Source organism: Schistocerca nitens, chromosome 3 (assembly GCF_023898315.1).
Source record: "Schistocerca nitens isolate TAMUIC-IGC-003100 chromosome 3, iqSchNite1.1, whole genome shotgun sequence".
In the NCBI taxonomy this organism is placed as follows: domain Eukaryota; kingdom Metazoa; phylum Arthropoda; class Insecta; order Orthoptera; family Acrididae; genus Schistocerca; species Schistocerca nitens.
In genome coordinates, this window is record NC_064616.1 from 453,133,964 (window position 1) to 453,160,658 (window position 26,695).

General features: G+C 40.3%; 1 protein-coding gene across 3 annotated transcripts in view; it reads right to left on the reverse strand.

The window, feature by feature from the left end:
* Positions 1-26,695, reverse strand: part of LOC126248381 (uncharacterized) — a 597,430-nt gene that overhangs the window by 174,128 nt on the left and 396,607 nt on the right. For 2 of the 3 annotated variants that reach the window (XM_049949321.1, XM_049949320.1), the window contains exon 1: positions 4,383-4,452. The gene's annotated coding sequence lies outside the window, so the exon portion shown is untranslated. Of the gene's footprint in view, positions 1-4,382; positions 4,453-21,052; positions 21,161-26,695 lie in introns of those variants that run through there. The other variant, XM_049949322.1, reaches the window with a different exon arrangement.

Here is a 26,695-nt window from a genome sequence, read left to right on the forward strand (position 1 = left end):
CAACAGTACATGTTTTGTGGTAGAAGCTTAACCGAAATCTGAATCACGCAATTATCTGAGTAGCCAACCGACCACATTTCTCCGTCTTTTACGCTATTTGACAAGATTTTAGGTATATAGAGCGAATCATAATTAATAATGAAAACACACACGTGAGAAAGTACACGACAAAGTAAGCAAAAAACGCTCAAGTAAACATCAGTCTATAAGCGAGCCATTTGCGAGATAATGCTGAATGTACTGTTACGAGCTGCCAGTGGCTTCACTATGGTAAACTGTCCTAGTTAGTTCAAATGTATTTCAAATGTCATTTCATTTCCAAACCTAAGTCCCTCGGCTTCACCTGAGTTAATTCGACTACATTCCATTAACCTTGTTTTATTCTTTTCGAGGCACTATCTATTCCATTCAACTGCTCTTTCAAGTCCTTTGCCGTCTCTAATAGTATTACAAAGTTGCCGACACACCTCAAAGTTTTCATTCCTTCTCCTTGAACTATATTCCTTTTCCAAAAATGTCATTGATTTCCTCTACTGCTTCCTCAATGTACACAATGAATAACGCTGGTAACAGGTCTCATTCCACTCCAAACTACGTCCCTTTCATGTCCTTCGACTATTCCAGCTGCGGTGTAGTTTCTGTAAAAGTTATGAATTAATTTTTGCCCCCTGTATTTTATCACCTTCATAATTTAAAGGAGTATAGTTCATTCGATAGTGTCAAAAGCTTCCTCTAATTCTAAAAAAGTTGTAAAGTTAGGTTTTACATTTCTTCAACCTATCTTCTAGGCTAAGCCTCAGGATCAGCATTTCCTTGCGTGTTCCTAAATTTTTCCACAACACAAACCGATTTTCCCCAAGCTCGGCCTCTTCTTTTTATTCAACTGCGAATAATTCGTGTTAGTATTTTGCAACAATGAATTATTAACCTGATGGTTCGGTAGTACTCTCACCTGTAAGCACATGCTTTCTTTGGAACTGAAACTCGCCTGTCCCATACACCCTGCACACCACGTGGAATAATTTTGCCTTGGCTGGCTCTCTGAAGGATCTCAACAGTACTGAGAAAATGTCGTCTACTCCAGGGGCCTTATTTTGACTAAATCTTTTAGTGATCTTTCGAATTCTTCTCTCAGTATAATGTCTCATTTTCATCTACTTTGACTTCCTTTCTACGAGGGGGTGCTAAAAAATAATGACTCCGAATTTTTATATGAAAATTTTTAAAGCCTTGTAAATAAAACAAACGTTATTAACATTATACATCTTTATTCTTCATGTTTAGATATTTGCACCACTGTCGCTAGAGGTCTCCGAATTGTAGCGTCTAACATGGCGGTGTGCAACGTAACTACTTAAGTGAGAGAGAACGAGCGCGCTGTAATCGAATTTTTAATTCGAAGAGTCCGTCCACGCATGGAGCTGCCGGCTCCTTCAATATGACAACACCAGACCACACACGAGCGCTGCGACATCTGCAACAATCCGATGTCTTGGGTTAAATGTCATGAAATTTAACAGACAGGAAGAAGGTGTGTGATATGCAAATGATTAGCTTTTCAGAGCATTCACATAAAGGCTGGCGCCGGTGGCGACACCTACAACGTGCTGACATGAGGAACGTTTCCTACCGATTTCTCATACACAAACAGCAGTTGACCGGCGTTGCCTGGTGAAACGTTGTTGTAATGCCTCGTGTAAGGAGGAGAAATGCGTACCATCACGTTTCCGACTTTGATAAAGGTCGGATTGTAGCCTATCGCGATTGCTGTTTATTGTATCGCGACGTTGCTGCTCGCGTTGGTCGAGATCCAATGACTGTTAGCAGAATATGGAATCGATGGGTTCAGGAGGGTAATACGGAACGCCGTGCTGGATCCCAACGGCCTCGTATCACTAGCAGTCGAGATGACGGGCATTTTATCCGCATGGCTGTAACGGATCTTGCAGCCACGTCTCGATCCCTGAGTCAACAGATGGGGTCGAAAGCTTGGAGTTTTATCCTGAATTGACGCGGCATGTACACCGAGAGGTTTTTATTCAAGAAATACGTCGCGAAAGACTTCGTAGCCATAACAGATGGGGACGTTTGCAAGACAATAACCATGTGCACGAACAGTTCGACGACGTTTGCAGCAGCATGGACTATCAGCTCGGAGACCATGGATGCGGTTACCCTTGACGCTGCATCACAGAGAGGAGCGCATGCGATAGTGTACTCAACGACGAACCTGGGTATCGCGGTGGTGCACTGTTGTGTTTCGGGGCTTTTCTGCTGCGAGGACATGTATAGGTTCTTGTTACTGGCCATTGAAATTGAGATGTGTCTATGGCGTGACGGAGGAAATGTGTGATGCTCGCCACTGTTGTACGTGAAAACGCTTCGTTTGCCTTGCGTCTGTGCAGGAAATCATGTGAAGTAAATAGCTGGTACCATGGCGACGTCTTGCTCTCACGCGTTGTTGAATACATTTAGGAATTACTGAATGGTGAAGATATCCCACCTGTGAAGCAAATGAAACCATTTGCGCCATACTAAGGTACTGTTTTATTCTGCTTAAATCTGTGTCAGTTATATGTGCATTTATATGCCCTTATTTAGTTGCAGAAGTTATAGAAATGTGTAAACAGAGAGCTATGGGGAAAGGGATGTAAAGTTGAAACCTTCCAATAAGTGAATACACTCGAACTCTGTATTACTAAAGGTGCCTTTCCATACCAGCACCTACCTTGGGTAATAAATATTATTCGGAGGTTGTCGTGGTACTGTAAGTAATTATTATACACAAAACTGTTTGCCTCGGGCATGGATGTGTGTGATGTCTTTAGATTAGTTATATTTAAGTAGTTCTAAGTTCTAGGGGACTGATGACCTCAGATGTTAAGTCCCATAGTGCTCAGAGCCATTTGAACCACAAAACTGTTTATTCTGATTATACTAAATTGGAGATATAAAGTCGGTAGTGTGCCGCTGTAAATTACTATTGTCTCCTCTGTGTGGCAGCCTAGCATTGTCAGTGGCTTCAATCATTATTCCTTTCGTATTTCGAGTTTTGTATTCGCGTGTTTGCTTAAGCTGACACTATTGAGTTGTAAGACCTATAAACAGGCAAGTCAAACTGAGTATTCGATGAGCTCAAGACGATATTCTATTACGTGGTACCTTAGTTTGTTATAGGTTAGAAGTATTTTAGGTGTTATTAATATTCTGCTGTTTGCTTTGTCTAAAGAGGAGCTAGTTCTGTGAAGTAGTCGTTTATATTTTATTAGTATATTACGCGTTGTGCCTTTTCATGTTAACTGTTTTTAAGAAGCTACAAATGACTTTGTGAATGTTGCAGGTAGCTGAAACTGACGGGGGTCGCGTCCTGACGGGGTTGACAGTCGCCCTTTTTACTACGGCACATCCGGCTATCCTCCTTCAGTACATTTGTCTCGCTTATATCGTTACTACGTTTGTCGAGTGGAATTAGGGCTTACTGTAATCACCTTACATGTTGAAGTTAAGTTATTCTCCTCTTGTTGAAACAAATTTAAGTGATTTTCTTCCTTTTTTAAGTAGCTTTTAGATGCGTACATTTTGCCTCCATGTTTGGTGTTTTTATGGCTTCCACGTTAATTAAAATTACAATAAAGGTAAATTTGGCAACGGAAGGTATCGTGTACTTATTAGTTGCTAAGTGGATCCAAAGTTAGGGGCAGGAACCCTACCAATTGCTAAACTCTCTTCCCCCACCCCCACCCTTACCACCACCACCGCCCTCACACATACACACTGTACATGTCCAGGCTTCCCAGAATTACAAGAAGTTTCTGCTCACAAAGATTCATCTAGTGAATTTTGTTACTCAAAATTTTACAGAGCTTACGCGTCTTTGTTAATTTGGTTGGCACAGCGTCGCTCCATTATTTCTCGAAATATTTGGGACAGGTTCAGAAATGCACAGTTTTCTTTTCAGTGCCTGTATCCATAGCTGCCCTTCATCGTTAAGGACCATACACAAATAAAAAAACCTATGTTGTCTAATTTTCCAACAAATACGCCACATTGGAATGTGCATCAAACACTTCACTTTTAACCAATGATCTACATGACAGCGATTTTCTGCTTATAAAAATGATATAAACAACTGTTTAGCAATTTTCAAGAAACGTGATGCATTAAAGTATGAATATTTACAAATTTAGGATTACTTCTCTCGGCAAAACACGCTGACATTCATAATCACAACACTACACCACGACTGTTTTCCCAGTAGTCACGTGGTAATAGCTATAGAGATGTTAAAGCTCAAAAACGTAACGTCCTGCCCGACCTATGAGCATCTATGGTCGAAGATTTACATATCAGTAATCACCTGATAAATCAAAAACTGTACTCACATCGCTGCTCAAACTCCGTGAGGTGGCGGGCGTTGTCTGCAGCTGGCGAGGCCAGGCGAGTGCTGTCGCAAGCGGAACTGGACTAACGGCTCCTTGTTTTTGTGGAGACTCTCTCACTGCTAAGGCAGACAGCTCATAACGTGACAGACACCAAATTACCGTATGGCATCGAAACTTGGTAGATATGCTAAGGCGGTACCAGAAATAATTAGTTCCAGTTTTGATCCCAGGTGCAAATCTAGCGCTGTATAGCATCTCGTCTACAACTACATATATATGCTTACTTTGCAATTCACACTTAAGTGCCTGGCAGAGGGTTCAATGAACGATTTTCATACTGCTTCTCTACCATACCACATTCGAATGGCGCCTGGGAAAAAGGAACACCTAAATCTTTTCATTCGAGCTCTGATTTCTCTTAGTTTATTATGCTGATCATTTCTCCCTACGTAGGTGGGTGTCAACAAACTATTTTCGCATTCGGAAGAGAAAGTTGGTGATTGAAATTTCGTAAATAGATCTTGCCGCAAGGAAAACCGCCTTTGTTTCAGTGATTGCCACACCAACTCGCATATCACATCAGTGACACTCTCACCCCCATTGCGCGATAACACGAAACGAGCTGCCCTCCTTTACACTTTTTCGATGTCCTCCGTCAATCCCACCTGGTAAGGATCCCACACCGCGCAGCAATATTCCAGCAGAGTACGGACAAGTGTAACGTAGGCTGTCTCTTTAATGGGTTCCTCGCATCTTCTAAGTGTTATGCCAACAAAGCGCAGTCTTTGTTTCCCCTTCCCCACAATATTATCTACGTGGTCTTTCCAATTTAAGTTGCTCGTAATTGTAATTCGTAGGTATTTAGTCGAATTGACAGCCCTTAGATTTGTGCGATTTATCATATACCCAAAATTTATCGGATTTCTTTTCGTACCCATGTGGATGACCTCGCACTTTTCTTTGTTTAGTGCCAATTGCCACTTTTCACACCATACAGAAATTCTCTCTAGATCATTTTCTAATTGGCAGATTATCATCTAGATCATTTATGTAAATCAGGAACAGCAGAAGGCCTATGACACTATCTTGTGGAACGCCAGATATCACTTCTGTTCTACTCGATGATTTACCGTCTACCACTACGATCAGTGACCTCTCTGAGAGGAAATCATGAATCCAGTCACACAACTGAGACGATACTCCATATGCACGCAATTTGATTAATAGTCGCTTGTGAGGAACGGTATCAAAATCCTTCCGGAAATCTAGGAATATGGAATCGATCTCAGATCCCTTGTCGACAGCACTCATTACTTCGTGGGAATAAAGAGCTAGCTGTGTTGCACAAGAATGATATTTTCTGAATCCGTGTTGGTTATGTATCAGTAAGTCATTTTCTTCAAGGTGATTCTTAATGTTCGAGTACAGTATATGCTCCAAAATCCTACTGCAAATTGAGGTCAGTGATGTGGGTCTGTAATTCAATGGGTTACTCCTATTTCCTTTCTTGAATGATGGTGTGACCTGTGCTACTTGCCACTCTTTAGGAACAGACCTTTCGTCAAGTGAGCGGTTGTATATGATTGCTAAGAAAGGCGCTATTGTGTCTGCATACTCTGAAAGGAACCTGATTGGTGTACCATCTGGACCGGAAGACTTGCCTTTCTTAAGTGATTTGAGTTGTTTCGCAACACCTAAGACATCTATTTTATGTCACTCATGCTAACAGCTGTTCTGGTTTCGAATTCTGGAATATTTACTTCGTCTTCTTTCGTGAAGGAATTACGGAAAACTGTATTTAGTAACTCCGCTTTAGTGGCAACATCATCGCTAACATTTCCATCGCTATCGCGCAGTGACGGTATTGACTGTTTTTTGCCACTGGTGTACTTTACATACGACCAGAATCTCTCTGGGTTTTCTACCTAATTTTGAGACAATGTTTCCTTGTGGAAACTATTAAAAGCATCTCCCATTGACGTCCGCACTAAATTTCGAGCTTCCGTGAAACTTAGCCTGTCTTGGTGATTTTGCGTTCTTCTGAATTTGGCATGCTTTTTTCGTTGCTTCTGCCAAGTGTTCTGACGTGTTTTGTGTACCATGGTGGATCAGTCCCGTCTCCTATTAACTTATGCGGTATGAATCTATCTATCGCTGTCGATACTGTATCTTTGAATTTGAGCCGTATCTGGTCTACACTTACATAATTAGCTTGGAAGGAATGGAGACTCTCTCTTAGGAAGATATCAAGCGAATTTGTATCTGCTGTTTTAAATAGATATATTTTGCGTTATTTTTAGTGGTTTTGGTTGATATGGTTTTGAGCCTCGCTACAATGACCTTGTGTTCACTAATCGCTGTATCCGTCATGACGCTCTCTATTAGATCAGGATTATTTGTAGCTAAGAGGTCAAGTGTGTTTTCGCAACCATTTACAATTCGTGTGGGCTCATGAACTAACTGTTCAAAGTAATTCTCAGAGAAAGCATTTAATACAATTTCGAAAGATGTTTTCTGTCTACCACCGATGTTTCCATTGCTCATATTGAACAAACGTGGTAAGCGGCGGCTAATAATAAATCGGCATTATGTCTTTGTCACTTGTTTGACCTTTTCTGCCCATGTCCCATTCCTATCCCATTACACATGGAAAAATTTCTATATGTATTTCTTGCATTCACAGCCCCAGTTTGCATCTGGTGGCAAAAAATGGAACTAATTTCCAATGTAAATCGATCCCGCAATAACGCATTTGCATATCTACCTAGTTTCGCTGCCCTACGGTAATTACAGCCCGCACTGGAGCTCTGTGAGTAGCTGCACTTAATTACAACCACTTACATACAGGACGACCCGCCTGGAATAGAAAAATTAAATTTACAAACTCAGTGTCAGTACTTACGTTCAAATTTTCAGACTATTGGAATGAGGTGGCAAGAGAGTATGAAATGAATTCAGCCGGACAGTTCTGCGTCACATCGGGAAATAAGTGCACCGTAGCATTTCCTTTCATGTTACGAACTCACAATCGCAGCAACAAGGGAAGCGTACACCCAACGGGTCAGCGACTTTGTCCATCTTTCGCACGAATGTAGTACACACTTACATGTAACAAATGCTGATGTAGTATGGTGTGCTTCTCAGATGTTTTTTGAGAAATATGGGTTCTAACTTATACGAGACTATTGAAACTAGATGCCTGCCAGTACTGTGTTGAAGGCACATTTTTTTCCTAATCTTCCACCAGACAGTTGTGTCGCTACATAGAATGGGACAATAATAACGGTTACAATCGTCGTTGTACGGTCTTGGCAAGGCACAATCGGGATATAGTAAGGAATAGTTATGAAACGAACAATTATATCAATAAATTGAAGCGCACACTGCAGTGAAGTCATATCGGGCAATACCTGCTTTGAAAAAGGCACCATATATTTGCAATACCCGCATGAATGTATCTATATATGAGTGCTCATTTGATCACTGTTTTTTATTACACCTCGCCACGAATGTACCACTATCGTTACCATTATCATTACATCTTTCTGAAGAAATATGATTCGTTGTTGTGACACTTGTTTGGTGGGAATTAAAAAAAAAAAGTATGAGACTCGAAGCTGTACAGTCTGTCGTCTTAGCAGATTCTCCTACAGACAGGAAAAAATTCTTAGAAGAAACAAAAGCCATATTTAAAACGGGCCCGCGACGGAAGCTGATAGTACATTTAGTCCTGAAAATAAATCCAACAGTCAGAGCACAGTTAGTTAAACAGAAAAAATATACAATGGGTTTTGATCAGTCCTTCTGAAGAACTAACTTGCTGTCACCAAATGCTGCAACGACCATGACTACGGCCATATTACAAGTACTGTATGGAAAACAAACTGATATGCCCCCACTGTGGAAAATCTGACCATCTGAAAAAATACCGTAAAAATGACAAACGACACAATGCAGTGAAGAAAAGAAAGGAATCATACAGCGAATGAAGTAAAGATTGTGCGACATACGGAATGTTCTCGGGGCGATAAATTTAAGGAATGGAACATGAATTCTGAAGCACAGAGTAATCTGCCAGTGAGCCTCACAAAAAAAATCGTAGACTAACTGCAAACGAAACATATGTCAGGTCGACAGTCGAAACACATGAAACGCTGTCCAGGAAGAAAACTGTTAAACCCGAGCCCTTCGATCAAACGGATTATAAAATTGCCAGTTATCTTTGTAAGAAACAAAAACCTCCGTCGAAAAGAAAGCAGGATGCAGAAAAAGCCAAAATAGTCTGGTCAAACTTTCCTATAAACAGAGAGGAACTACAGACCCTACGTGACGTCTTTGTAAGACGGGGCAGAAGACACATCTCGATATCGACCATCTGTACAAGCAGTTAGTGATGACACGGCCGAATTGTACATGATCACATATTCCAATAGCCTATATAGCTATGCGTTCACCGTGTTCCTGTAGTATTCACATTCAATCGACACGCAACATTACGGCAAAGGAACATAGACAAATGATTAAAATCGGCCAGATAAGTACCATGCGCAGCGCTACTTTGGTGGAAGAACTCGGGACATTGTTATAAGAATTGCACCTATGTTACTACGTATACCGGCTCCATATTCTAGAAATGGGACATTATCTCAGATGCCAGATATTGCTCAGATCGTAATATCAGGCTATTAATGCTGGTCTGTTGAAGGAACTGGGTGACTGATGCGGTATGGTATTCTTCCGTCTATCGCCTTTCCCTCTAAGAGAGGAAGTTACACTCACCTACTGATCTGCGGTCTCCGGATCGTAAATGCGTCAGACTTCTTCTCTCTGCATGTGTTTCGTCGCCTTGTTCGTAGCTTCTTTAAAGACAAAGAGACAGTGGGAAAGTTACAGAACATGATACGCAGTAAATATGATTAAAAAACTCATATATATTGCAGTAAAAGACACGAATGTGAGGTAAACCTGTCACAAGTTTTATAACATGCACTCACAAATCTGAGTAACTTGGTACGAAGCCATCTTCCTGTAAGACTGGGAATTAAAACAAGAAAATTCATCAAAACACATTGAAGTGAAATGAGGTTACGTCCAGTGCCTAGAGAGCGAGGAATGGTTGAACGAGAGAATAATAAGATGCTAGCCATGAGCTCCGTATAACGAGAGCAGGGGCTGGGGCCGAACGACGAAACTCACCACATTACGATTTGTGAGGCCGCGATACCGGATGCTCGCTGTGCAGGTAATGTAATTGCCTGGTAGCCACCAACGTGACTGCTACAAGATTCCGAACGCGAATCATGCTAATTTACACGGGTGGAGGGCTCTAACAGATGGCCACTCTCAAGGTGGTAAGAGACAACACTTCAGTAACGAAATAACGGTACGTGTCGCATAACTGCTGTCCGCAAAGTGAAGACGTGCGAGACCAGCAACCGGATGGGGTGGAGTGTGGTTCTCGGTGCTGTTCGTGAACTCGGGGGCCGCACAGTAGTGTGCGTCAGCAGTTGACAAGTAGGTCCCAGCAGCCAACATACCAGCGGGAGGGAGAGAACCGTTGGTGCAGCGTCACCCCGGAGGGCAGCTCGGTCTCTTTGCCTCTCAGGCTGGGTCACTTGTTTGGGCGCGAATTCTCCGAACGAGGGAAAACTGGTATGCCTTCGCCAACGTGTAGCTTCACCTTACATTCAAACGTAACGGCCATGAGCTGTCACGGAAATTCGTCATATTTTCATTTTCTACATTAACCAAATGGAGAATGTGAAAATTACTCTGCCCTCCCCACTTGATGGTACTCCATGCAAGCAATCATTCGATGATACTTGTTGACTGAGGACAGTTACTCTAACTGCATAAAATGACCGATTTAGTTTTATGACTTGTTAATTAATGATCCGTCCGGTCTCAGGTTATTATTAATGAGTTCGAAAATTTGCAGGCAACTCGAATCTATGGTTGGAATTATGAAACTAATTTTATTTGGCCCCCTTTATTTGTGATTGGAACTGGCAAGTACAGCCGCTGTGGTCGTGCCCTAGCCGTTGTATGTCCTCAAAAGGTTTGTGCGTTACTACTACCCCCTCCAGGATACCGATTTGTGGAAACAGCTGTCCGCTCTGGGCACAGAATCCTTCCCTGATGACCACACACAAGCAACATCCCAACAGACACAAAATTTTAAAGACACAAGGCACAAAAATTAACAACACAATGAATGTTTCCAGGACTACCTCTGTATATTCCTACCTAATTACAAGGTTAGAACCAAGTTCCACTAGTAACTGATTTCACTTTCAGCTAAAATGGGTTCTCTTTAGGTTGGAATAAGTGTTTCTAAGGTTCACCCTGACTCTCAGTTAATAATGTGGTAACGACAGTGTCTCTTAATCACGGACTCTTAAAAAAAATAATGAAACTACACTGACACTACTGTATTGTCACGAGGCAATGAAAAAGGATTGCTATTTGAGACTTTTTGTGTTCCAGACTCCTCGTTATGCCATGCTAGAGCGTGTTCGCGTGGTCCAAGGTTTTCAGATTCACTTTCACCTTCTCTACCTGAACACACCGGGCGGGGTGGACTCGCATTCGGGAGGACGACGGTTCAAGTCCGCGTCCGGCCATCCTAATTTAGGTTTTCCGTGATTTCCCTAAATCGCTTCAGGCAAATGCCGGGATGGTTCCTTTGAAAGGGAACGACCGATTTCCTTCCCCATCCTTCCCTAATCCGATCGGACCGATGACCTCGCAGTTTGGTCCCCTCCCCCGAATCATCTATCTACCGGAACACACGCACTCACTAGACACGCGCAGGTAACCGCATTGCGTGGTTGCGTTGGGCGACCAGCTGTCGTCTCAGCGCTGGCGGGGAGGAAACTTGCCGACGACCGAATGGGTCGGTAACCAGTTCCTGCTGGTGGGCCCTAGCTCTCGTGGCCAGGGGCTGTAACCGTTTCTCGGCGACGGTCCCTGTCACACACACCTTGGTACCTCGGTGGCATGTTTACTCCCGGGCTGCGCCTTGACGAGCGTCCATTTTTAACTATACGGTCCTTGCCAGCTGCCTCAGACCTTGCAGATGACTTCCTTGTTAGCACTCTCTGAAGGAGCTGCAGGCGACACACAACTATGGTACTTATTTGCGAAGGAACCCCTCTAAGGTTACATGTTTTATATTTTCTCACATAATATAGTCTAACACAAGCAATATACATTTATAAACAATAACACAAGCAGTATACTATTTATAAACAAAAAACTTTATTTACCTTACTACTAGTTTTCTTGTGGTCACCTTTCTTCCCCAGTGGTGCAATCTTAGTTGCCGAGTGCACAGCACTTGTGCAGTTACATCAAGATACTGTTCATTAAAATAACTAAAAAAAATTCCTCTCTCAATTTAAATTTAATACTAATTGTCAGTAATTAGTATATATTTTTCTTTCCTTTTTTATTTTCAATGAATGCTTCGCAACCTTCTCATAATCTCTCTCTGTCTGTTTGGTTTCCTCTTATTTTCGGTTATCATCACTCAACTAGTGTTGCTGTCAAAGGCCTTCTGATTACAGGGTGCCTCTTCCCCTTTTAATATTGTTTCACTTTCTTCAATTTCTGAGAGTCGCTGGACGAATTGGAAGTTGAGAGTTACACAATCGTTTTGTGGCCTCCAGTGTTTATTTCTTAAAACTAGCAAGTAATGATACCCAATTTCACTACTTTCGCGAACTATTTAGATTGTACAATACTCGATGTTGTTCTTTAGTTATCCCTTTTTTCGATATTCCTTACGTGATTTCAGTGTGCTCTCTTTTACAATTTATTCTATGTTCTAAACACCTTCCTCCTTCTACTAGGGCACCTCTACATACTCAAACTTTGTCCTCCATCCTTTCTTACGAATGCGTTTACTTATTCCCTCATGAATCTTGTTTTACTCAAACTGGTTGGCCCCAATGAGTGTTTGTGTTTGACGGTGTGTTTCTACTGTCTATTTGCAGAGTTACCCAATGACACTATCACACTATGTTGGGGGGACTTCAGCGAAGTAGATCGTTCCTCAGACTCGATCTACCCTCGGCAGGTATTCGTATGTGAAAAGGGGCCTTAGTATAGCGCCGCTTCCAGCCCGTCACGCTCGACAGTGATATGCCAGGTGCCTCCTGCTTCAAAGGGAACAGCCCACATGCTTTTGCCACCTTCGTCACCAGCCCATTTCATGCAGAGACACGCGTCCAGTACTTCCGATTTCCTCTTCTCGTCTCTGAACTACGTCTCTCCTCGACAGTTTCGCCATCTATTTCTTCCCTTTCGTTCCCCTCCTGGAACGTTTAGTAGCCAAACAGTTTCAAATTACAACTAAAATCTTGGTAAAGGAAACACAGTACCCTCGGCGAGCACATATATAAAACAAATAAAAACAGTTTCACTCTTTTATTTATCACACAATGAAAATTTAACTGTCGAAGCAGCTAGCACAATAAATACACTCGTAAACAACGATTTAGATGATAGGTTACTAATCAATAAACGGAGGAGGGTTTAGCTGACGGAGAGCTTAATGTTGTCGATGTTTATGGATTCCTTTCTCTGCACCAGTATCAGGGTCGACAACAACATAAGAATGGTCGCCCAGAACATTCCCTACTCGGGCAGATTTTTTTTTTTTTTTCGATATTGCCAGACCTTTAACGAGATCTCCTTTCCTAAGCGAGGGCGCTTGGCGGTGCTGTTGACTCGCGCTTTCCTTAAGCGTCTTTTCGCCTAATTCTTCTTAAAGCAATTGACGATACTGACTGCAAATTTTCTTCAGGGGCAGGGCCTAATAGCGCCCCTGCTATCACTGGAGAGATTAGTGCCCTCTCCAGCATCAGTTCGGTCGGTGAGTAGCCCGTGGAGTCGTATATTAAGACTACTTATAATCACCTCCAACTACTGGATGCATTCGACCCATGTTGTGTGTTTCGTATAGCAGTGAATCCTCACTAGGTTTCGGACTGCTCAGAAACAACGCTCAGTTGTACTGGCCGCTGCATGGTACATATTAGTTCTGCGGAATGTTAAATGGAGTCACATAGTTAATACTTTTATATGAAGCTGAGTCCACATACGAATTTTCATATTTCTGTGCCGAATATTTGGCGCCTTCAATTTTTCGTAAAAGCGCCGATTTTGACCAAAATATTGCTCCCATCAAGTTGAGACTTGTAAGAGTTGATTGTTACATACATTTGCACATTCTGAACAATTTATAGCTTTCTAGCTGTATTACTTAGCACCACTTACTTTTTTTCTTTATACAATATATCAAATGAAACATATTCGCCCGCATCTCGTGGTCGTGCGGTAGCGTTCTCGCTTCCCACGCCCGGGTTCCCGGGTTCGATTCCCGGCGGGGTCGGGGATTTTCTCTGCCTCGTGATGGCTGGGTGTTGTGTGCTGTCCTTAGGTTAGTTAGGTTTAAGTAGTTCTAGGTTCTAGGGGACTTATGACCACAGCAGTTGAGTCCCATAGTGCTCAGAGCCATTTGAACCATTTTTGAAACATATTCATCTGATCATTTTCAGATTTAACAATTTTAACATTAATATATTGAAGCATATATTGACAAATGTAGAAGAGTTACTTTAATTTTTCATTTCATCCTTAGATTAAGGAACAATACTTTGTATGCTATGTGCAGGCGCGTTATGATGAGGTGGCTCTAGTAGCAGTGAGCTGGAGTTAAGTCCCGACACATCTGTTAGCCTCTGTATCTCTCCAATGATACAGCACTTGTTTCGCCACATCACCCCCTACTTATTTTTGTGAAAACTTATTTTTCAACAAAATTAAATATTAGAAACAAGTGATGTTGCTATAGCTAACTTCTTTTAAATGAAATTGATTTCAGCAAAATTTTCCTTAATACTGAACTTACAAAAATAACCGTACACATATGTAAGTACACATAGAAAACCATGACATAATCGATTTTTACAAATCATGTACGTAAATAACATAGAAACATGAAACAAAATTTTCGATTATTATAAAATTACTTTTGTGATTTAGATTTTTCATTCTTCACCTGACAGAGAAACACGCAAAACATTTTGCTTTGCAGTACTTACTCATTTAATTACAATTGCATGGACCACTGTGAGTGTCCGTATGAACCACTTTCACTAAAACATTTAAGGTAGAGGGTGGAAGTCACTTTATGGCGTTCTCCATTATATCTTGTTGCAAAAAGGAAAGTGGAAGATCCATTGTAGATTACGCTCTTCTCGCTTCCTTCTCCAACACAGCTTGCAGGCTGCTTTTCCTGAAGTCTCCATGTCGCTGAGAAGCAGGTAACATAGCCTAAGCTTCTGTTCTCAACTTACATCTAAGGAAGGACAAAACACATTCTATATCAGGGCCGGCCAGAAATTCTGCACGCGTGCGGTATTCCTGCGCCGGCCGCGGTGGTCTAGCGGTTCTAGGCGCTCAGTCCGGAACCGCGCGACTGCTACGGTCGCAGGTTCGAATCCTGCCTCGGGCATGGATGTGTGTGATGTCCTTAGGTTAGTTAGGTTTAAGTAGTTCTAAGTTCTAGGGGACTGATGACCACAGATGTTAAGTCCCATAGTGCTCAGAGCCATTTGAACCATTTTTTTGGTACTCCTGCACATATGCAACTTCCGGGTGACAGCGTGCACGCCGCAGCCGTCAGCGTTCATGTAGTGCATGTTTCTACCCACAGATGTCGCTTTATCCACTTGCTGAGATACTCTGTACCGGCGCATTCTAGTGCTCTTTCCACAGCTTGCAAGCCAAGCATGGGAAGGTATTTCGCGTATTAAACATTTAAAATACTGTCACAGTCTACTCATTGAGACGTCTACTTTTATGTTAACAGTTTAACCCAGTGAGACAAGTAATACAGTTAACAACCGTGGGTTTTTATTAAGGCAGCTTGACTGACGGCACGTAAATACGCGTAGTGTTTTTGATCTAGTATTTAAGAAAGAGAGCACTTAGCGACTTCCAACGAACCTTAGTCATGATTTCAAATAACATAAAACTAATGCAAGGTTTCCTATAACTAATTCTCGGTGCCCTGAGTTATATCCACATAATTTCTGTCTCAATGACCTCTGAACAGAATGACAACCGCAGACCCTCGATGATGACCTGTACCATTATTGTTATATCTTTCATCAGTTCCGTCTGAAATCTGCACAATAACCGACAATTAGATGAATGTTATGTTTTATCGACTTCAGCTGAGCGTAGCTCTTCACACATTTTCTTTTTTTTTTTTTTTTTAAAAAAAAAAGAACCTAAATGTAAGTATACAACAGTATACAACAATCGGTTTAATGACCAATTTCCCTTATAATAATGTAACATGGAGCAGAATGAGGCAATAGTGCACAATTAGTTAGTAAACAATAATTTTTAGTTATGAAAGGAATAAATCCAAACACGTTTATCACTGGTCATGAGAAATGATACAGCTAATATCGGGCACAAAAGCACGGCTCATTGACAAACACAAGCAGTTGCGGGAGATTTTCATCACTGATGCTTGATCAAAACGACTGAGAACATAGATCTTCCGTTCTTTGCTTTTTCACAGTACCTGCCATTTATCAGTTCTTCTCTGTTAAAGTTACGGTCACCAGGGGTAAACGAGACTGGGTATGTTGCGCTCTTGCTTGTACCACATAAACAGGGAAGAGGAGCCGCCGCCGTTCATTTAGGACACATGCCTAATAACAGATGCTGTCGCACACGTGCGCACATGTGCAGCACTTCCGCACATCTGCACACTGTGCAGCGTTTGGCCGGCCCTGTTCTATATTCTACTTCCCTTCTATAATTTATACAATTAATTGAGAAATTACCAGAAAGAATTTCTTTTCCTTTTTTTAAATTTATAAGTTGGAAAACTACTATCAATTTTTTGAAAATGATTATTGGCAAAACATTACTTCACAAAACAGTGACATCTTACTTAATTATTAAGCTTGAATCACAAACTTTGCAATTATCTTTTTTTTAACAATAGCTATTTTGCACTGAAAGTCAAAGTAGATTTTTAAATAGTTACATACTGGGTAGTTTGCAATTTATTTCATTACATTAGGTGTTGCTTTACTTAATAAAACGAGTAACATTTGTAAGTTCTATCTCCATATGGCTCAATTATCGTATGGATTGGCATGCTAAGGAAGTCATTTGTTCGACAGCAGTTACTTTGCTTTATTACAAACGTAATCAGAAGGCTATACTATACCAATACTCTATCTACAATCTGCATTTCCTAACACATTCGTTTACCTCTATTGTTGTCTGTGTTGCTCTGTTAATTGACCGTCTGCCTTAAGCAAGATTACGCGTTTCTCAACACTTTTTAAGAGAGATGCGAGGGAATTACTCATCAATTTTCCATCATTCTACCATGTATTAGCCTACTGACTTCATTTCTACCTGTTTTCATTTATTCATATTTCTCGACGCCTCTTGCTCCCTCATCTTCATCAGCCTAGACCTCGTTATTTTCATAATCGTTTCGTGTGATCCTCACACCAGTTCCATACATCTCCTTTAATTAATATCAAAACGCTTTGGCTTGCCTCTATTGGCACCATTTTATAAGTCTCCCTTACCTTCAGAGAACCTCACTCCCAACTGAAAATTATTAATTTATGCAGTTTATTATTTTAGATTTTAGAAATTTTCATCTTCAATTACTTCCCTTAGTGCAAAGTATCTGTATTTTACTGTTAGTAATACTTTTTGTGGATCTCATTTATTATTTATTTATTTCAGCCGTTATTTTTCTATCATTAGTGCTGAAAAGTTGACGACTCTTATTATTAATATTCAGAATTTACTATCGTGAACTGCCTCTCATGTTCTCTTGTAAGTCTTCGTTCGGGTATAGTCATTTTCGGGAATCATTCTTAATCACTAGGAAGGCATTACGAACTAATAGTTCACAGATTTGTGAGTGGCTCGAAGACTTCTTAAATAATAGAACCCAGTATGTTGTCCTCGACAGCGAATGTTCATCAGAGACAACTGTATCGTCAGGAGTGCCACAGGAAAATGTGATAGGACCATTGTTGTTCTCTGTATACATAAATGATTTGGCTGTCAGGGTGGGCGGCAATCTGCGGTTCTTTGGTGATGATGCCGTGGTGTACCGTAACATGTAAAAGTTCAGTGACTGTAGGCAGACACAAGACAACTTAGACAAAATTTCCAGTTGGTATGATGAATGGCAACTAGCCCTACATCTACATCTATTTAAATACTCCGCTAGCCACCAAGCGGTGTGTGGCAGAGGGCAACATTCGTGCCAAAGTCATATTTCCCCCACTCTGTTCCACTCGCGGATCGCACGAGGGAAAAATCACTGTCTGGACGCCTCAATACGAGCTCTAATTTCCCTTATCTTTGAATGGTGATTATTGCGCGATTTGGAAATTGGTGGTAATAATATATGCTCTACATCCTCGGCGAAGATCGGATTTTGGAATTTAGTGAGCAGCCCCTTCCGTTTAGCGCGTCGTCTATCTGCAAGTGTATCCCACTTCAATCTTTCTGTGAGATTTGTAACGCTCTCGCGATGGCTAAATGTACCAGTTACGAATCTTGCCGCTCTTCTTTGGACCTTTTCAATCTCTTGAATGAGACCCAACTGGTAAAGCTCCCATACAGACGAGCAATACTCAAAGACTGGATGAACTAACGTATTGTAAGCAATTTTCTTTGTTGAAGCACTGCATCGCTTCAGGACTCTACCAATAAACCGCAATCTAGATTTCGCCTTGCCCGTTATTTGTGTAATCTGATCGTTCCATTTGAGACCATTTCGAATAGTCACACCCAGATACTTGACGGATGTTACCGCTTCCAAAGACTGGGCATTTATTTTGTACTCGTACATTAATGGGGATTACCGCCTTGTTATACGCAGTAGGTTACACTTACTAATATTGAGAGATAATTGCCAGTCATTACACCACGCATTTATTTTCTGCAAATCCTCACTGATTTGTTCACAACTTTCGTGTGATACTACTTTCCTGTAGGCTAAAGCATCATCGGCAAACAGTCTAATGCCGCTGTCAATACCATCAACCAGATCATTTATGTAAATCGTAAAAAGCAGCGGACCTATTACGCTGCCCTGGGGCACACCTGAAGTTACGCTTGTTTCTGTTGAAGTCACCCCGTTCAGGACGACATACTGCTTTCTGTCTGTTAGAAAACTTTCTATCCAACCGCATATGTCATCGGAAAGACCGTAAGTGCGCACTTTTGGGAGCAAGCGACAGTGCGGAACTGAGTCGAACGCCTTTCGAAAGTCGAGAAATAATGGCATTAACCTGGGAGCCGTATCTAGAGCCTGTTGTATATCATGCACAAAGAGGGCCAGCTGTGTCTTGCATGACCGCTGTTTCCTAAAAGCGTGCTGGTTTCTGCAGATTAGCTTCTCAGAATCTAGAAAGGTCATTATGTCTGAACACAAAATATGTTACTTGATTCTACAACAACACGATGTCAGTGAAATTGGCAGGTAATTATGTGCATCCGATTTTCTACCCTTTTTATAGATTACTACGACCTGGGCCTTCTTCCAGTCCCGTGGAACTTTCCGCTGTTCCAATTATCTCTGATAGATGATGGATAAGAATGGTGCAATATTTGTAGCATAGTCAACATATAATCTTACGGGGATACCGTCTGGGCCAAATGCCTTCCTGTCGTCTAAGGATCTTAACTGTTTTACCTTCCCAGATACACTAAACACTATGTCAGCCATCCTTGCGTTTGTTCGATAGTTGAAAGGGGGAATGGTGCTGCAGTCCTCTACCGTAAAGGAGTTTTGAAAGCTAGGTTTAGAAGTTCGACCTTCTGTTTATCATCATCCGTTATATTACCAGTACTGTCAGCAAGAGAAGGTATTGAATTATTTGTAGCGTTCTTAGATTTTACGTACGACCAAAATTTTTTGGGGTTATTTTAGAATCAAACACAAAGTAATTCCTCATTTTAGACATTATTTTGACTGGCACTACTGACATGATCGTCCGCGTTCAAAGCTAGCAAGCGACTCCCTTCTTCCAGACTCACTCGCAGTATAACTATCAGGTAACGAGCAGGAACCGTCTCAATTCTGATTAGCTGACCATACTCGCTGTCAATCAGAATGCTCGCTCATGATCATTCTCGCGCCAAAACTGGCCTGCGCCAATCCTTACAATCTGACATACAAATATTAAAGTAATGTTTAATAAACGAAAACGAAAAGAGAATAGTTCTGGAAATATTCTTCAGATACAGATTTTACTCCAGCTGACTTTCTGGCTGCTCTGTTACAATAGCAATCGCATCTAGACTTACGTTATCAGCAAAGTGAGTAAATCCCCTAGGACCATTTTCCCACGACAAGCTTGTGTAACTTGCGGGTTACTTACACGGTATATAATACAAGATTAAAATTTGACGAGTGACCCACGTACACACTCTCCTTTACTCACATTTACTCCCACAACAATATTACACGCAAATAATAATGTTGTTTGATATTTATATTATGAAAAAGAAAAATAATTAAAATTTTAATATGAAAATCTCAATTAATTAATTCTGCACACTGAGAGTTCTGTTTATGTTTTTTAAATGATACCAAAAGGTAAATATTATAGTTATAACTGAATTTAATTCCCTAGGTGTCGGTTTTTGATCTTTTAAGAAATTTTCTCTATCTCCGAAACTATGATAGTTACAATGTTGAAATTTTTATGCAATCTTCTCCTGAATAACAAAAGGCAGTGTACCGATTTTGAAAATGATTGAATAATATTTAATATCGTTTATTTAGGTTCTTATAGGTGGTGAATGTACGCGTTCAGTAAGGGACATGAATAGCTTTCCCACGGCAGGCAGTGCCAGGTGCACGTGTCTCCCGGGTAGGCCGCTAGATGTCAGCACCCGAAGTAATATGCAGCAAGCTATCCTAAAACAAACGTTTGCTTGGAACAAATTGCGATACAACACATCAGCTAAGAACCTAAAATTTCTTTTAATTACATTTTATGGTTCTTACTGCGTTCAAAGTTAAATCTTTAACTACCACGACGCTGCTTATTAAAATTTGTTTTCCTCAATTAACCAAATATCTGAACTACATGATAGTATTATATACACATATATTGAATATCAAAAGCTAGGACTGAATAGAATACAATCAAATTAATTTACAAAATTTTCCATCCTTCTCCAAAATCACATTTTTCTCACAAAATTATACTCTTGAATATTTTTCTCCAAAACTGAATTAGCAAAATATTTACATTGAACTCTAATTGAAATTACAATTTTCTCGGAACAAAAAGCTCTCTGTCTTTCACATTGACTTTAAGCAAAAATAGTAATTTTATACGTCGCTTTATCAGCATTCAGAAATTTACTTCAATACAATTTAGGCACTGTGTAGGGTGTCCGTTCCTGAACCTTCACAGAATATATTCACTTCGATATGGGGCTCATCTCTGAATTTTTTACAAAATCTTCACTTCCATATGGGGGTCGTCTCTTTTACTTAACACTTTTTTCACAAATCTTTAGGGTTCTGATAACTATCTCTGATGAAGCAAAATGGATTATAATTTCTTCAAATCAACACTTACATATCGGTAGCATTACAGTCTCGTCACTGGGGTACATAATCCAGCTCTCAGTCACAGATTGGGGTTCTCTCTCAGTCTTGCATCAGATTCTGTACAGTTTTTCCGTACCTGCAAAATACAGTACACACATATATACTTTAATCAGCAATTGGTGCTCTCCATTCAAAAGCAAAGAACTCCATGAAAAATTTTTCGAAAACTTTACTGTCCTCTACAATTTACTTCTTATTTACACAAAAGCTTTTTCTTCAGACAAATTCATTTTCCGATAAAATCCATCATCTTATATACAATAGTTAAATCTAATACTAATCCTCTCAGTAAAAAGTGAATTAACGGTCCCTCAAAAAAATCAACAGTACCCAAAATTGGCACCACCACTGAATTCTTTTTCCAAAATCTGTTTTAATCATTAACCAGGTTACTGTTACAAATTCTGCCGACTCTAAATATTACTCTTCTTAACTCTCTCTCAGAAAACAAAATTTACTGTTTGCCTTTACACAAATAAGCTATTGTACACAAAGAACAAAATACAACATCATAAAATATCTTGCAAAGTTATCTCCGCCACCATCTGCGGCTCTGAAAAACATCATTACATATTACGTAAAGAAACACAAAATTATTGAGCACTGAAAATCATTTAGCCCACCTCCTACAGTCATGTAGCACCTCCTATATACACCATACAAAAAGAGAAAACAATTTTATCACGTTACTAATATTTACTTATGTCAGCTTCAGTAGCTCTGAGGCACATCTTGCATACTACTATATACAAAGAGTACCTGGTCTATAGAAAGTCCTTATAAAATCTCTGAAAAATATCCTTGCCATCATCCGTGGCTTGAGCAAAATAAAAGTAAAAAAATCGTTATAGAACAGTACTGAACCTGCTAGCCAATTACTGTGGCTCTTCATCATCTCATGATCAAATTACAATATATATATATATATATATATATATATATATATATATATATATATATATATATATATATATATATATATATATATATATATATATAATATAAAAGGTTCTTACAGATAAACATTCAGCATGACTTACACCAACTCGTGTGGCTCTCCAACACATCTCATTCACTATATTCAAGAAAACATACATTACTGACAATTTTAAATACATTAAGTCCACTTCTTTGTGGCTTTCAAGTCATCTCATTTATTTTTATGTTAGGATTGGTCAGTATCTCAGTTCACTATTAGAATTAATGTGTCAATGTAAGTTTGTGCTGTTTCGTTGAATAACCGCTCTGCTAATCACCTACAAGAAGGATAGGATGGAGGAGCATTGTTGCCGCAGTGTTCACATCACTCAACAGCTCTGTAACTTGTTGGTAGTGCTGAGTGGCACTATAAGGAATTGCATTGGATGGGTAGAGAAGTGTTTGTTTCCCACTTCCAAAGGTGGGCAGCAAGGACGCATAGATTAAAGAGACAGATAGGAGACCGGTTTATGAAAACGAAAATTGAAGGAATAAACCGATTAGCTGGGCACTCTGCGGGCTCTAAACGCAACGTGCAAGACACACGGCCCTGGAGGAATTCCTCCCTTTCACCATATTCATTATAGCCTTCGATCAATGTATCCGCCCTACAGTATCGTATCGGAATGTCACTTTGTTCTTCGTTTACACTGTCATTTTCCAATGAATGGAATAACTATAGGTTTTCCACTTATTCTTATACTTACATAATTGGCCCGAAAATTTACCCATCCTTCATATCTATGGAAGAAGTCGGCACCCACCAACATTTCCGCACTGAGTCCATTTATAACTAGAAAATTCTGTTTTATGGCTACCCCACTTACAGTGAGGGTAATAGGACTTCCTGTTTAACCACTTTCTTAGTTTTTCCAGTAGCTACAATAATGTTTAAACCACTCACTGGCATGATAACTACTTCTTTATTCTTTGGGAGAGCATTTACCAAATTCTGTGATACAACACACACTTCCGAACCGGTATCAATTAGACAAGGAACTTTTTCTTCAAACATCATTACTTCAATAATCGGTTTGTAACACCATAGCTCTAATGCTGTACGGATTTATTTTGCTTTTGTTTCATTTAATGTTACATCATTGAGCTTCTGTAAGTGTGTTTGATAGAATAGAGAACACAAAATTGTATACTCCTTTCTTTGTAAAAACTTTGATGTCATGATTTGATTGTATGTTGTGTAGCATATCTGTCATTTATATTCTTTGTCCCATTTGGAGGGAACAAAATTTACTATATATAATTGTAATTTGTGTGTGAATAATTTTTTGTAGAAATGTCTATGTGTGTAAATGTTCTGTTTTATTTAATGTATTTGGTTGCTGTTATGTAAACTGCTGATCCTCAATTAGGGTTCTTAGTGAGTTTGTATGTAAAAGGTGTAGTGGTTCCCCTCGGGAACGGAACTGTGTAGCGCGCGCAAATTGTGGTTGGCCTATGCAGAAAAGGTGGAACTGATAGTCAGTCGGGGATGAGCTACCAAACTGTGCACTGCCATGTAAAGTATGCATATTGTGCTGGTTCCGAGAGAGGCTTTTACTGCTACTTTCCAATGCCTCGGATGGATGGATAAATAGCTGGAACTATTCTGGAATTTGTATCTATCATCGCCACCAAGAAATGACTGAGTCCAGCAATTCTACCTGCAATTCCACCTACCAACATGCAGTTGCCACCACATTGCGCAATCATTGCATCGGAATGTTACAATGATGTACAGTGAAGGATCAGCTTAATGGATGTTTTAGTGTGCACAAATATAAGGTAATTTATACCTAAATTTATGTACCTACCTTAATTTTTTCCTAATCGTAACACCTCTCAGGTTCCTTTTCGTTTGAACTAAAGTAATTACCGAGTGTTCCTACTGAAAGAACATAAAAAACCAGTGTTTTTTTTAAATTAATGCCTCTTGAACATAGTAAAGAGAAAGTTAAAGTTAATGTGGCAAGAGAGTGAGTTAAAGTCAATGATGCTTGCTGAATATAATTTTCCTAGTAAAACTGCTTATTACTGTGTTGTTGCCAACTTCAAATTAAAAGTTCTTAAGACTGAGGCTTATTAAGTTTTACTTAGTAAATGATCACATTACTGCCTGTTGTAAATCGCAGAAGGTGAGTCAGTATCTCACATATATGTTAATTTTCTCTCTCAATGTAGTGAAAGTGGAAAACTGCAGTGTGAAACGTTATATACTCATGTCTGCTAAGTGTTTGTCTCTCTTGTGTATTGGAAGTGCATATTAATAATATAACAGGATCCACTGTTTGTCTATTGTGTTAATGCTAGGTAACAAGTAATGGGAAGACGACTAATTACGAAAACTATAATTTCTTTATTCAAATGATAGCGAGAAGCAACCTGTTAGTGGATTCCAATTAACTTTCATTTTAAATAGTAAAGTATTTAACCGAGAGAGACTTAACCTATATCCAATTAATGATTCTGCAGTGAATAGTAATAATAACGTTATAAAGACCATTCAGTTTGTATAAGCCCTGAAAGTAATAGTGTGTTTCGGTATAATGTTATAATTTTGCAAATAGTTTGTGCTGCTCTAACTGTTAGTTTCAATCTTACCGTAAACATATGTATGTGTCAGAGTTCACTGCACTCGCGTGTGACAAAGTATAGGTTGTGTTTATCCATTAAAGTTACTAATAACTATTTTCTTGAACGAGAATGTTAATCATTCTCTTGCCTAGTTAGGCTGGCGACCGTTTTCTTTATCAGTTAAACAGTGCAGATAGGCAAAATTTTGTTTGTTACTGTTCAAATATTTACGTAATTCTGACTTTCACTTCCGATAAGCCACCTCCGTTAGGTACAGCACGGTCAACATAACAAAATTCCTCTCAGAGGGTAGCATTGCTCTGTTGCTTTATACCATTATTACTCTAACAAAATAATTCTGTTTGCAAACTGCCTCCAGTTCCGAGGTTATGGTATAGCAGTAGCAGACAGGAGTGTTATAGGTTCTACTACATACTCTGTCCTGATTACTGTCTCAGGCTCCTCTAACAAATCCTGCACCACTTCTCGTCTGTCGAATCCTGCCTCCCTTGTGGAAATCATACTTACATTTACTGGGTCCTTCTTTTGCTTATTATTAGTAGTGGCAGCTTCCACAAGTCTGTCCACTATTGACAACTTAAAATACTCCTCCAACTTCTCACCATAATTTTCCTCTGATTCTGCTACCTCTTCCAAGGTACTGTCAGAAATTTCTACACCACTTTCTTCTTCCCCTTCTTCCGATTCTCCATTCTTACTTTCAGAAATTACTTCAATTAATTTACTCAAAACTTCCTCGACCCTTACTCCCGCATTAATTCCACAATTCATTGGTAGCCTCACATCTGTTTCGCAGTGCTGCTTCACCCCCATTTCCTGATCCGAGTCTTCACTCAAATTTACTTGTTCCTTATGATTATGGTACTTATGATCTTTATTTGCACTGTGTCTATCATATAATGCTACGTTATTTACCGGATATACCTTTAGTTTCTCCGTGTCACTTTCCTCTGCTCTCTTAGTGGCTAAATTATTATTACCAATATGTTGTTTTGTAGGCGCCTTCCTTACAAAGGGTGTCGCTGGCGGGTTTAACCCGTAATGTTTTCGTCTGCGAACGCCAGCTTCATCGCAGACCGCGAACAGTCTTCCTGCCGGGTGTTATTATGTCTAAGGTGCCTGTCATCGGACGGGCACCGCCTCTCTGTTACGTCATCAGCCGACAGTTGATGGCAGTAGTAATATCGAACCCGTTCGTTGAACCTATTCCCATTAGTACCACCTCGTCCTCTAAATCTACCTCTGTATCCATTACCTCTTATGACGCTAATTCTGCTTACATTAACTTCAGCTCTATTATCTTCTGTCTGACAGGAGGCCTATAATCTCTCCTGGCATTTTCTTCTTCCTTTAAAATACTTTCTACCCTTTCCAGATAGTGAATAAATCTATCAAGATTATCTCTAGGAGCTGAAATTATTTTGTTTCTCCAGTACAATGGCAGCTTATTTTCTATCCCCATAATTATTTGCTCAGTTTCTACTTTTGAACTTAGATACGATAAAATGGTTACCCCTTTTTGTAAAAACCTTTTAATATTATCTTTCTTGGGATTGTATCTCTCCTCTGACCAAAACTTATTCAAAACTTCTGCCATCCGTCCTGGCACAAACCAGGTACCGAGGGAAAGGTTTCAACCCAAGCCGGCGAGCTTGACCCTCCTCCCAGGGGGTGACCAGGGAGGGGAAGGCCGGAGGATCAGAAGAAGGAATGTCACGTCTGCTACAACTCTTAGAGACGGCCACAGAATGGCCAGGATGGTGAAGCTTTTGTCGCTTCATGCGCAAGGCTTCCGCCCTAGTACCACCCACTCAGATCAGGGGCTCGCCCCGTGGGCGCCACCCAGCCACAGCAAGGGCCGTTTGGCACGGAGGCCATTGCCGGGAGTTCTGGTGCCCCAAAGTGATGAGCATCGACTCCTGGGCATACAAGAGGCATTAACGGCTCAGGTACTAGCAGTGTGACCCCTGTGGTTTCAGGGGGCTCAGCCCCACCACACGGACTGGCTACCGTGCTGGTGACCTAGCAGGAGGGGGGCCAG